Source organism: Cetorhinus maximus, chromosome 3, assembly GCF_964194155.1.
Source record: "Cetorhinus maximus chromosome 3, sCetMax3.hap1.1, whole genome shotgun sequence".
In the NCBI taxonomy this organism is placed as follows: domain Eukaryota; kingdom Metazoa; phylum Chordata; class Chondrichthyes; order Lamniformes; family Cetorhinidae; genus Cetorhinus; species Cetorhinus maximus.
The window spans coordinates 204,150,857-204,163,698 of record NC_135881.1 but is presented as its reverse complement, the minus strand read 5'-3'; the positions used below and the strand labels follow the sequence as shown (position 1 = coordinate 204,163,698).

At 44.0% G+C, this 12,842-nt stretch overlaps 1 protein-coding gene across 1 annotated transcript in view; it reads right to left on the bottom strand.

Annotated features, from left to right (window-relative positions):
* drosha (drosha ribonuclease III) overlaps positions 1-12,842 on the bottom strand; it is a 155,364-nt gene that overhangs the window by 57,371 nt on the left and 85,151 nt on the right. The window lies entirely within an intron of this gene.

The following is a 12,842-nucleotide window of genomic DNA, read 5'->3' as shown; positions in this document are numbered from 1 at the left end:
ATTGTCGTTTGGTAGTACAAAACTTGTGCATTGTTGAAAAAAAAAAGCTTTTCCTCTTGCACTCATCAGGACAATCACAAGAATACCAATATGAGGGGAAAACAACAATTTATACTGTACGAGAGGAGCGAATGCTGATTGGTTGGCAAGTGGACTATGATTGGTAGAGGCGTTGCCATGGAGAATGCATCAGTGATGTTATAACCGTCAGTTAACTGCCAAGCATTGTTTGAAATTTAAACCAGGCAGCTCGACCCTGATTGGTCAAGGCATTGCCCTGAGGAATGAGTCAGCGAATGGCTGTCACATATTTAGTTTAACTGAAACAGGTGCAAAGTGTGTGCATGTTCTTTCTGTCTGCAAAGAACAGAGCCCTGTGTATTAATATATGTAGCTCCCAGTACATGCAAATGTGTCACACTGCGAGGCTGACTGACAATCTGAAATTAGTTGTCAGCCTAATTATTAGCACACTGAGGATTATTTAGCAAATGTTGTCCAGCATCAAGCTTGCATGGTGAGAAAATGGCTCGAGCAACCTTGTAAATAGGGCCCAAGCCATTTGTTCACCATGCAAGCTTGATGCTGAAATAGGACACAAAGGCATCCTGTGGTATAATGGTTACCCTGGTCAGATCACTTTACACTGTAGATCAGGCAAACTCATGAAGGGGCCTAAGGCCATCACTTTCGGCCATGATAAGTGTCCAGTCTACCTCCGATTACCCTGGAAGGGCAAGGTACCTCAAAAATTTGAGCAACAGGTGAAGCTAGCTGTTTCACACTGCTTCTATGCAGTAGCAACACGAGTGGTATTCACCACTAACAGGATGCTGCTGGCAAGCCAAAAAGACATTCTGCCTATCACACAAATGAGTAATGTGGTGTATGAGTTTCAGTGCCAGTGTCATGCTAGGTAAGCACAGATATCAAACAGCATGTCCCAGCCACGGGGAAGGTACAGACCGTACCCAACCAGCCTGTACTTGCAAAACTCAAAGCCGTGTCTAACATTAGATGTGATTCTGTGATTGGACAACATTTGCTAAATAATCCTCAGTGTGCTAAAAATTACACTGACAGCCAATTTAAGATTGTCATTCGGGCTGGCGGTGTGGTACTGGAAGATACATATATTAATACACAGGGCCCTGTACTTTACAGACAGAAAGAACATGTAAATACAATGTGCCTGTTTCATTTAAACTAAATAAATGACAGCCATTTGCTGACTCATTCCTCAGGGCAATGTGTTGACCAATTAGGGTCAGGCTGCCCGGTTTAAATTTCAAACAATGCTTGGCAGTGAAACGTCAGTCACCATCACTGGTGCAGTCTCCATGGCAACACCTCTACTAATCAGAGTCCACTTGCCAACCGATCAGCACTCTCTTCACACACAGTATAAATTGTTGTTTTCTCCTTATATAGGTATTCTCGCGAAGTGTCCTGATGAGTGCAAGACAAAAAAACTTCAAAAGCGTCTCTTTTTTCAGCAATACATCAAATATTCAATGAATAACATTTGTGACTACAATAATGTCTGCTGCAATGAAAATAAATGGCAGATTTGACAGAAAACTAGAACGTATCGATGATATTTATTGGGTGCTTTAATTGTGAGCAGTTTTGTTCACACTTACCTATTAAAAGAAAACATCCAGGCCAAAAACATCCAGGCCTAAATAATCAACTTTACACTCAGGAGATGCCATCCTCAGTTACCACCGAAGAGGGACCCAGTGACGAAGAAGTGGTTTAAATAAAACAAGGACGAGGTCACACTAAATGGGCACCGGGGAGGATCACAAGATAACTACGGATGTGGAGGGCAACATGATTCATAATTCCTCACACGCTCTTTAATGTGATGATTATAGCAGCTCACCAAGGGATGTCACAAATCAAAACTCCCTGAAGTCTTTGGATAGTCAAGATGGAAAAATTGACAGAAAAAAAAAAACTCCAGGAATATTTTTGACTAATAAACAATTTATTCCAAAGCCTGTCACGTGAAGTCTCTCAGGCGGTGACTTTCAAACCAGTGTTTCCATCGCCCACAACGACTGATGCTATAATTTTTGTAACTAAAGTAACAGTGTTGTTCTTACTTTCTTAAGAACAATTTACTCCCTGCAAGGAAGGAACTCCCTTTCTCCCCTCAAGACACTGGGCTGTATTTTATAGGGGGGGGGGGGGAGGTAGTGATGGATTGCTTGCACCTTCCTCCCCCACCCCACCCAGTAGGAATGTCGACCAGAAGCCGACACGCCCGGAAGAAGCCCACTCCATGGTCATATCACGCCGCAGCAGGGCTGATGTCGTTGGGAGTGGGACTCCTGTCCCTCAGCGGGAGGAAGCCCCCACCTTCAGGAGCTGCCTTGCAGTCTCAGTAGCGGCAGAGCTCAGTAGTGGGCGCTGACGGGACTGCAAGGAGGACGGAGATGATCATGGCTGCCCCAGAAAGGGGAGTCCTGGGGTTTTAGGACAGGAAAGGGGTCCTAGAGCCCAGAGTGGGTGAGGGTGGGGGGTGTGATATCTTGGGGTTGGAGGGGGGGCAATGCACAGAGGGCATCCTCCAAAAGAAGTGCCCCCTTCTTTACTTGCCTTTTTACAGGTAGGCCATAAAAACGGCCTGCCCATTCTCGCCCGTCTGCCCACTCCGGTATTATGGCCGTGTTATGCAGGTCAATAGGCTTGCTAAAAAGCCTAATAAGACTTACAGCTGTTTATTTACATGTGGTCGGTGCCCACTCACCTAGCATATTGTGGGGATGAGCTTGGGTTTGGGTGTGGGCGGGAAGACGGTGGGCTAGCCACCTGACCCATTTAACGTGCTCCCCCTCACTGAAAACACGCCCGGTGGGAGCACATAAAATCCAGCCCACTGTCTCTCTGCTGCCGTACAACTATACAACTTCCAACTCTGGCAAATGATTCCAAGGTTTCTACCTCTATTACTCCATTTTAAGATGAGGAGCAAAAAGCGCACCCAGAAACACACGGGGCGTGTTCAGAAATTCCTAACAGCGGTCCTAAAGTTGCTCTAAACCTGCTGTGAAGGTTTACACTGAAGCAGTGTTCGAGATTCACCTTTTCCACAGTGTTTACTGCTACATTTATCTTTGAGAAGCTCCCTTCATTAAGGTTACATCAAAATGAAACCCCACATGTGAGAGAGATTAAGAGAATGACATTTCACTTCCAGGTTCCTGCAAAGATTATAATGCTTGCAAATGAAGGCGATCTTTCTGCTTGCATTTACAAAGGATAAAAGGACACATCATGCAAATGGGTCAGAGGCTGCCCCCCTGACCTCCTCATCTCGAGACAGCGGGAGACAGGGAGGTCCCGAGTTCTGATGTCGGCGCAGAATGGCTCCAATCAACTGCACAGTCATTACAGTCTTGCATTGCACAATGAAGGTTAGCACAGTTCACCAAACAGAACAGCACTCTCTTTAATCTGATGATTTCGCCAGCTCACCAAAGGATGTCAGTAATCAAATCTCCCTTAAGTGTTCTGACACTCAGGAGAACAATATTGTTGGGAGCAGCCTCCTGGGCTACTTTAGCTGATCAGTTTTTAATCCCAAAGTCTGTCTCTATGGACATTCACACAGGCTGTGAATTTCAAACCATGTTCTGCAAAGAGTCTTCACAGTAAAGACAATCGCTAGCTATAATACAAATTCAAATATTGTTCTTGTTCACTTAAAAAAAAAAAGTTGAAAACCAATTCTGGCCTCTCCAACTTCTGCCCTGAAGGCATGATATCAGTGTAGAGCTCCACATAGAGTTTCCTTCTGGCTCTCCCCCTGCCCCTCTCCAAGTGGCCATTATAATGGATGAGCACAGAAATGACTATTAGCAAGCTATGTGGCCATGGGGTACATGATAGCCAAGTTCAATCTATTCCTTTGTCGAGGCAAGTTTGAGATTTCAGTTCACATTAGATAATGATCCGGAACAAGGATTGGAGCCAATTTCTCATGGTACTGCGAAACCAGGGGTGCACCTCTGTACTTCACTTCATTTTATGAGTCACTGCTCTGGGGGGTGTTCAAATCTTTCCAATAAATATCCAGAGAAAAGGGCTTAATTTATGGCAAGTGTGTCATTAGATTGATACTGTATAATTTTCATTGATTGCATCTTGCTTGAATCTTTAATTATACTACATGATCTAACTAACTACCTGTATAATGAATTTGTTACTTGGGGCCACATTTTCCATGTAAACTCACTCCAAGTACCTGCAGCACAGGTCACTCCGGTAATTGGTGCTGCGACAGGTATTTCAATGTTGTTACGATCTCCGTGGAGACCAATCATTTTTAAAGAAAAATCTGAACTTCCAGTTAACAGCTGAAAGAATAACACGTCAAGGGTTCACATTTTAAGACTTTTACTGTAACAAGTGACTAAAAACACAATTGGCTAAACGCTATTTTCTTTTGTAGGAAACTTATACTTTAAACCATAAAAATTAGCGGTTCGTTTTTACTTATTACACATCGCACTCTCCATGGAGTTACAGATCTTATAGCAAACAGTTCACAGTTACTCCAGCTTCCAATGGATTGCTTCCTTTTTACTTTCACAGCTAGGTAGCTTCTCATCCCAGGACTATCTCTCACTGTAGACGTCTTCCTCTAGCTTCAAGCTAGGCAAATCTTTCAGCCTTCTTTAACTTCTCATAAACTCAGTCTTCGAGCTGAGCATGAGCTCCCACTTGCATTCTACACGGTGATCGATAGAATCAGCATTTTCTCTGCTTAAGGTGCAGGCCTGGCTGCTTCTATCTTTTGCTCTCTCTCTCCTCTCAGATGGCTGAAGACCACACAAAGGCCCAACTAAAACAACTGTCTGTGTGATACGCCTGGGTTTATGGGGAAGCCTGTAACCTGGTCTCAAAATGGTTTCCTCTTCCCTCTTCAACCATGGTAATGGGGAACAAATTAGCTTTGTATTGAAGTAGAAATGTTAATTAAATGCCCCATATCCCAAGTCTCTTTCATCTTAGAAAGAAAGGGATAGTTTACAGCACAACTGTTTACAACTTAATATCAAGATCACTTTTCTGGAACTTTGGGAGACTCAGAGTCTTCTCATTGTAGACTTAGAAACTGCTGTCACTGTCTACAAGTGTAAATATCTTGCACCTCCCTCTCAATAAAACAATCTGAATCTCTTGTGATCTCTAACGATTAAATCACCCAGGCTTACTGCCAGGTAGATGCCAGCTCAGGTCACTTGACACCTTTCATCCACCCTACATTTAAAGCTACAGACCCAAAATATAGTAATCTTAAAAACCTAAAGATACAACCCTAAACCATAATATTCTTTATAAACCACTGTTAGACCCAGTAAATCATGTTATGTTATCATATGAACCATAGCACACTATTTCTAACATTCAAGATACGAACTTTATTCAATGTGCACTCTTTGAAATTTACTTCTCATAAAAACAGCCAATGTGACACAAAGATGGCCACCGAAAGTCAGATGACCTGGCCTGTGTATTCAAAAACTGCCTCAATGTCTAACAGAAACAAAATGATACACCCAGTCTAACAGGCGTCAATTACACCCATGCTGAGCCCCTCAGGAGACATCCCTGAACTGAACGGGTCTTTTTGAAACAGAAATGTTGATTGTCATAACCCCCACTCAGGATGAATGTCTTCAAGCGATAAACCACGATGTGGTTAACCAACCCAAGACACCACATTTGGAAAATGAACTGCCATTGTGAGGAGTCACATGGTAAGGCAGCCATGTTTGTCCCTTTGTAATCTTTACATGCTGGCTAGAAAGTAAGATACATGCGCAGCAGAAAGGACAATAACATTCTATGCATCAAAAGAACCAAAAGCTGTAACATCACAAAGTCTCCAAGCCTGTTCCTTTCCAGGTCCCACCAACACAGCAAACTGACCTCCCGGTAACAAGACTACAAGAAACTAACTTTGTGACCTGCAGAAAGTCCATCCCTTCAGGGGAATCCTCAGACCACTTCAGCCGCTGAATTCACCTCAACTACCTTTCCGGAGTGAAGGCATCTTCTTAAGTCAGGCCTGCAACACTTGCATTTCAGAGCAAGACAATCACATGAATTATGAACTATTCTTCTTGCTGTAAAAGTGCGCTATTCTCTTCAACTGTACTTTCCTCAAGTTGTTTTGTGTGTGTGACTGTGAGAGCGAGTGCCGCAGTGTTAGATTTTGGGGTGAGTGTGTAAATAAACAATCCTCTTGATTTAAACCCACATAAAAATTTGCTGCTGGTTATTCAAATTGTCTTCACGATCAGGCGATAAAAAGCAGACAAACATACAAATTCGGAGGAGTAGGCCACTCGGCCCTTCGAGGATGCTCTACCATTCAATAAGATCATGGCTGATCTGACCGTAACCTCAACCCCACATTCCCACCTACCCCCAATAGCCTTTCACCACCTTGCTTATCAAGAATCTATCTGGCTCTGCCTTAAAAATATTTCCTGGTTTACAGATATTTCTGGGATGTTACTTGTATCCTCTAGAGTGAAGACCAATGACAAATTGTTGATCAATTTATCCACCACCTCCTTATTCTCCATTACTAATTCCCCAGACTCACTTTCTATAGGCCCTCGCTCACTTTGTTAACTCCTTTTTTTAAAACATCTATATAAACTCTTAATATCTGTTTTTATATTTCTAGCAAGCTTTCTCTCATACTCTAATCTTTCTCTCCTTATTAATCTTTTAGTCATTCTTTGCTGTTTTTTATATTCTGTCCAATCTTCTGACCTGTCACATATCATTGCGCAATTGCTTTTTCTTATCTTTAACTTTTTTTTAGTTAATCATGGATTGACTTATCACCCCACCATCCTCCGCATTCAAAGGATCATCCTCTTCCTTCTTTCTTAACTGAGGTTTTCCACCCATGGTTGTTGACAGGGCCCTCAACCGTGTCCGGCCCATCTCCCGCGCATCCGCCTTCACACCTTCCTCTCCCTCCCAGAACCATGATAGGGTCCCCCTTGTCCTCACTTATCACCCACCAGCCTCCACATTCAAAGGATCATCCTCCGCCATTTCCGCCAACTCCAGCATGATGCCACCACCAAACACATCTTCCCTTCACCCCCCGCATTCCGCAGGGATCGTTCCCTCTGGGACACCCTGGTCCACTCCCCCATCACCCCCTACACCTCAACCCCCTCCCACAGCACTTTCCCATGCAACCGCAGAAGGTGCAACACCTGCCCTTTTACTTCCCCCCTCCTCACTGTCCAAGGGCCCAAACACTCCTTTCAAGTGAAGCAGCATTTCACTTGCACATCCCTCAATTTAGTCTACTGCATTCGTTGCTCCCAATGTGGTTTCGTCTACATTGGAGAGACCAAACACAGACTGGGTGACCGCTTTGCGGAACACCTTTGGTCTGTCTGCAAGCATGACCCAGACCTCCCTGTCGCTTGCCATTTCAACACACCACCCTGCTCTCATGCCCACATGTCCGTCCTTGGCCTGCTGCATTGTTCCAGTGAAGCTCAACGCAAACTGGAGGAACAGCAACTCATCTTCCGACTAGGCACTTTACAGCCTTCCGGACTGAATATTGAGTTCAACAATTTTAGATCATGAACTCTCCCCTCCATCCCCACCCCCTTTCCGATCCCTCTTTTTTTTTCTCAATAATTTATATAGATTTTTCTTTTCCCACCTATTTCCATTATTTTTAAATGTATTTCCATCCATTGTTTTATCTCTACCTTTTAGCCTTTTTCGATCCCTTCCCCCCACCCCATCCCCACTAGGGCTATCTGTACCTTGCTCGTCCTGCTTTCTACCCTTAATTAGCACATTCCTTAGATAATATCACCACCTTCAACACCTCTTTGTTCTTTTGTCTATGACATCTTTTGATTATCTCCACCTATCACTGGCCCTCTATCCAGCTCTACCTGTCCCCCCCGCCCACCCCCCCCACCTTTAAACCAGCTTATATTTCACCTCTTTTCTATTTTTACTTAGTTGTGTTGAAGAGTCATACGGACTCGAAACGTTAACTGTGTTCCTCTCCGCAGATGCTGCCAGACCTGCTGAGTTTTTAACTTTTGTTATGGACTGAGGGACCTCCTTTTGGATTTTTTTTCTTTCTCACTGGAATCCATCTATTCTGCGTATTCTGAAATATCCCTTTATTTGTGTGCCACTTTTTAAAAATTCATTCATTGGGATGTGGGCTTCGCTGGCTGGGTCAGCATTTATTGCCCATCCCTAAACAGCCCTTGAGAAGTTGGTGGTGAGCTGCCTTCTTGAACCGCTGCAGTCCATGTGGTGTAGGTACACCCACAGTGCTGTTAGGGAGGGAGTTCCAGGATTTTTGACCCAGCGACAGTGAAGGAACGGCGATATATTTCCAAGTCAGGATGGTGAGTGGTTTGGAGGGGAGCTTCCAGGTGATGGCGTTCCCATATATTTGCCGGCCTTGTACCTCTAAGGTCATAGCAGTCGTGGGTTTGGACGGTGCTGTCTGAGGAGCCTTGGCAAATTCCTGCAGTGCATCTTGTAGATGGTACACACTGCTGCCACTGTGTGTTGATGATGCAGGGAATGAATGATTGTGGATGGGGTGACAATCAAGTGGGCTGCTTTGTCCTGGATGGCGTTGAACTTCTTGAGTGTTGTTGGATCTGCACTCATCCAGGCAAATGGACAGTATTCCATCACACTCCTGATTTGTGCCTTGTAGATGGTGGCCAGGCTTTGGGGAGTCAGGAGGTGAGTTACTCACCGCTTGATTCCTAGCCCCTGACCTGCTCATGTAGCCACAGTATTTATATGGCTAGTTCAGTTCAGTTTCTGGTCAATGGTAACACCAGGATGTTGATAGTTAGGGATTCAGCGATGGTAATGCCATTGAATGTCAAGAGGCAATGGTTAGATTCACTCTTGTTGGAAATGGTCATTGCCCGGCACTTGTGTGGTACGCATGTTACTTGCCACTTGTCAGCCCAAGCTTGGATATAGTCCAGGTCTTGCTGCATTTCCACATGGACTGCTTCAGATGCCATCCACTGCATCTCTATCGACCTATCCTTCAAACTAGTTTGCCAGTTCACTTTAACTAGCTCTGCTTTCGTGCCCTCATACTTTCCCTCATTTAAGTTTGAAATACTAGTCTTGGGTCCACTTTTCTCTCCCTCAAACGGAATGTAAAATTCAATCAAATGATGATCGCCGCTACCTAGGATCACCTTCACTATGAGGTCATTAATTAATCCTGTCTCGTTGCACAATACCAGGCCTAGTATAGCCTGCTCTCTGGTTGGCTCCAGAATGTGCTGCTCTAAGAAACAATCCTGAAAACCTCTATGAACTCCTCATCCTGGCTATCTTTGCCCATCTGATTTCTCCAGTCTATATATAGATTAAAATCCTCCATGATTATCACCACATTTTTCTGACAAGCTCCCATTATCTCTTCCTTTGTACTCCATCCTACCATGTGGGTACTGTTAGGGGGCCTGTGCACCACTCCCATAAATGGCTTCTTGCCTTTATAATTTCTCATCCTTCTCTATTCTGCAAATTAACAGAGCTACCCTTTCACTTTATCCTAGCTTCCTGTCCTTCCTAAATGTCACGTACCCTTCAATCTTCAGGTTCCAATCTATGTCATCCGACAGCCATATCTCTTGTATTGTCTATCAGATCATGCTTATTTATTCCTACATTTCATACTTCTCCCTCTCAAAAGCTTACTGATTACGGACAGTTAGGAACGGACAGGGATTTCAGCAGTTCTCTCTCACCTGGTCTGTAACAACCTCACATTGTAACAATAGTAAAGATGTCACATTGACACACAGCAGTGGCTATTTCATGTCAAGAGTGCATTTCTCGTTGTATATTAATTGACTGTTCTGTTGTATTCAGGTGTTGAACAATAACTGGGGGTTCACTTGCGCTCCTATATATAGGGGAGCAGGTGGAAACTGTGGCTTTTGGATCTGTAATGTGTGTCTCTGTAAATAAAAGCTTATAACTGTGTAAAGATTAGGCTCCAGTTCTATCCCAGTTTCCCCTTCCCTACTACTGCTATATACGAGATAGCAATCATCTTGTCATAGTTCTGTGACAACACTTTGCATTCTAAATTCCAATTCCTCTTATAGTCATTTGGTATTGTTGGAAAAAAAAGACACATACTGTTGAAGCTTTTTGTCTTGCGCTCATCAAGACAGAATTGCAAGAATATCCAATCTCGAAGGGAACAACAATTTATACTGCATGAAAAGAGGACGCTGATTGATTGGAAAGTGTACTCTGATTAGTAGAGTTATTGCCATGGAGAATGCACCAGGGAACAGTTAACTCCAAGCTTTTGTTTAAATTCAAACCAGGCAAGTTGACTCTGGTTGGTCAAGGCATTACCATGGGGAATGAACCTGGGAATGGCTGTCCCCCAAGCTTTTGTTTGGTTGGAAAAGGCACAATGTGTGGACATGTCTTCCTATTTTCAAAGGGCAGGGCCCTGTGTGTGAATATGTGGAGCCTCCAGCACACGTAAGTGAGCCACACTGCGAGCACAACCGGTAATTTTAAATTGGTTTGCAAGTGTAATGTGTGGCACAATCGGGACTGTTTAGTAGGTGTTGCCCAATTGTGGAATCACATCTAATGTTGGACACTCTGTCCTGAGTTGTACAAGCACGGGCTAGTTGAGTACGGTCAATGCTTTGCCTATTGTGAACAGCCAAAGGGATGTGCTGTTTAATACGACCCACAAGTTGTTGGGACGCTTGCCAACCAATCAGCACCCTCTTCTCACGCAGTACAAATTGTTGTCCCCTTTGAGAGTTGGTTATTTTTGCGATTCTGCCCTGATGAGTTCAGGATGAAAAGCTTCGACAGCAATACTCAAAAGACACAGACCGGACACAGCGCAATTAAATCCTCCTCACTAATGTTGACACAATTACTGCCTCAGTTTTCTCCCTAACTAGGCTGGAAAATTCGGAACAAGCTCCTTTTCACTGGACTGGCAGAAGTGTTGAGGAAACCGCGTTTCTATGCCTTTCCAGCGAAGAAACGCCTGTGGGCCTGGAACTGGCTCCGAAAGATTTCCCAAACTCGCTTTCCCGCCTTCTTGCGTCTCTCCTCCGAACAGCCTCATGTTCTGCTTCTCAAATTTTCTGAAGTTTAAACTTAAAAATCAAACAATTGTCATGTAACAATGAGGACAGGATGCGCGAGCTTAAAGTGGGAATTGAGCTATCCCCTGACAAACTGCTCCAGTTATTGAGCTTGCTTCACAGCTACACACTGTTGTGTTCCCTGTGTACAGCACTACAGGAGATCAATTAGTAAACATTAATCATTGAAGCAAGTTTGTAAAAATCCATTAGTTGCTCCCGAACCCAAAGCAATGATAAAGACTTACCACAGACTGCAAACCACAGCACTTTCAGCGGTAGCAGGACATATATTAATTCTTGGGTATTTCTCCAGCTAAAAGATGTGCGCGCATTTAACAAGCAACATGTGCAACACACATCATTTGATTTATTTCAGTCAGGATAATTAGAGATGATTTATCTTGTGTGCTAATATATCATAGCCATGATAACTTAACAGTTTAAAACCCATCCTGACAATTGCCAAAATTTAGTTTAACTTCAAAAGAAGTATTGGCTATGCAGAATAATTCCACCAAATGTTTTTAACTGGAAAATGACTCATAATACTAAAATTGTGAAGGTGCTAAATAATATGTTTTCACAGCTGACTATCTATTTTTCTGGATGCGTAACATTATCATAGACTTTTAAGGTTAGTTTTATTCCCCCCCCCTGCCCTAACCAAAAGTCCTTGCCCATGGTCCACCATGCCTGGAAAATTTCAAATGCACTGCTAGCGATTTTTAGACTTACTGGGTATAGCATCATGGACGAAAATTAGTTTTTTGCACACATTCAAAATTAAATTCTTCAATACACAGCCCCTAGTGGGGAGTCACACTTGAAAGCAATATTGGTCAGAGGTAGGGCTATTTTCTCATGTTCCGCTGCTAGGTGGATCTCTGAAGGCGGAGGGGCATGTTCGTGGGGTGGTGAAAAAGACATGTGGGATGTTTGCCTTTATCAATCAAGGCATAGATTCCAAAAGTAGGGAGGTCATGTAGGAGTTGTATAGAACCTTGGTGAGACCACAGCTGGAGTACTGCGTGCAGTTCTGGTCGCCACATTATAGGAAGGATGTGATTGCACTGGAGGGGGTGCAGAGGAGATTCACCAGGATGTTGCCTGGGATGAAACATTTAAGTTATGAAGAGAGGTTAGATAGACTTGGGTTGTTTTCGTTGGAGTAGAGAAGTCTGAGGGGCGTCCTGATTGAGGTGTACAAGATTATGAGGGGCATGGACAGGGTGGATAGGGAGCAGCTGTTCCCCTTAGTTGAAGGGTCAGTCACAAGGGGACATAAGTTCAAGGTGAGGGGCAGGAGGTTTAGGGGGGATGTGAGGAAAAACTTTTTTACCCAGAGGGTGGACGGTCTGGAATGCACTGCCTGGGAGGGTGGTGGAGGCGGGTTGCCTCACATCCTTTAAAAAGTACCTGGATGACCACTTGGCATGTCATAACATACAAGGCTATGGGCCAAGTGCTGGTAAATGGGGTTAGGTAGGTAGGTCAGGTGTTTCTCACGTGTCGGTGCAGACTCGATGGGCCAAAGGGCCTCTCCTGCACTGTGTGATTCTGTGATAGGCCAGTGTTTTATTGCCTGCCCTGATTACCTTCAAGGAGGTGATGGTGAGCTGCCTTCTTGAACTGCTGCAG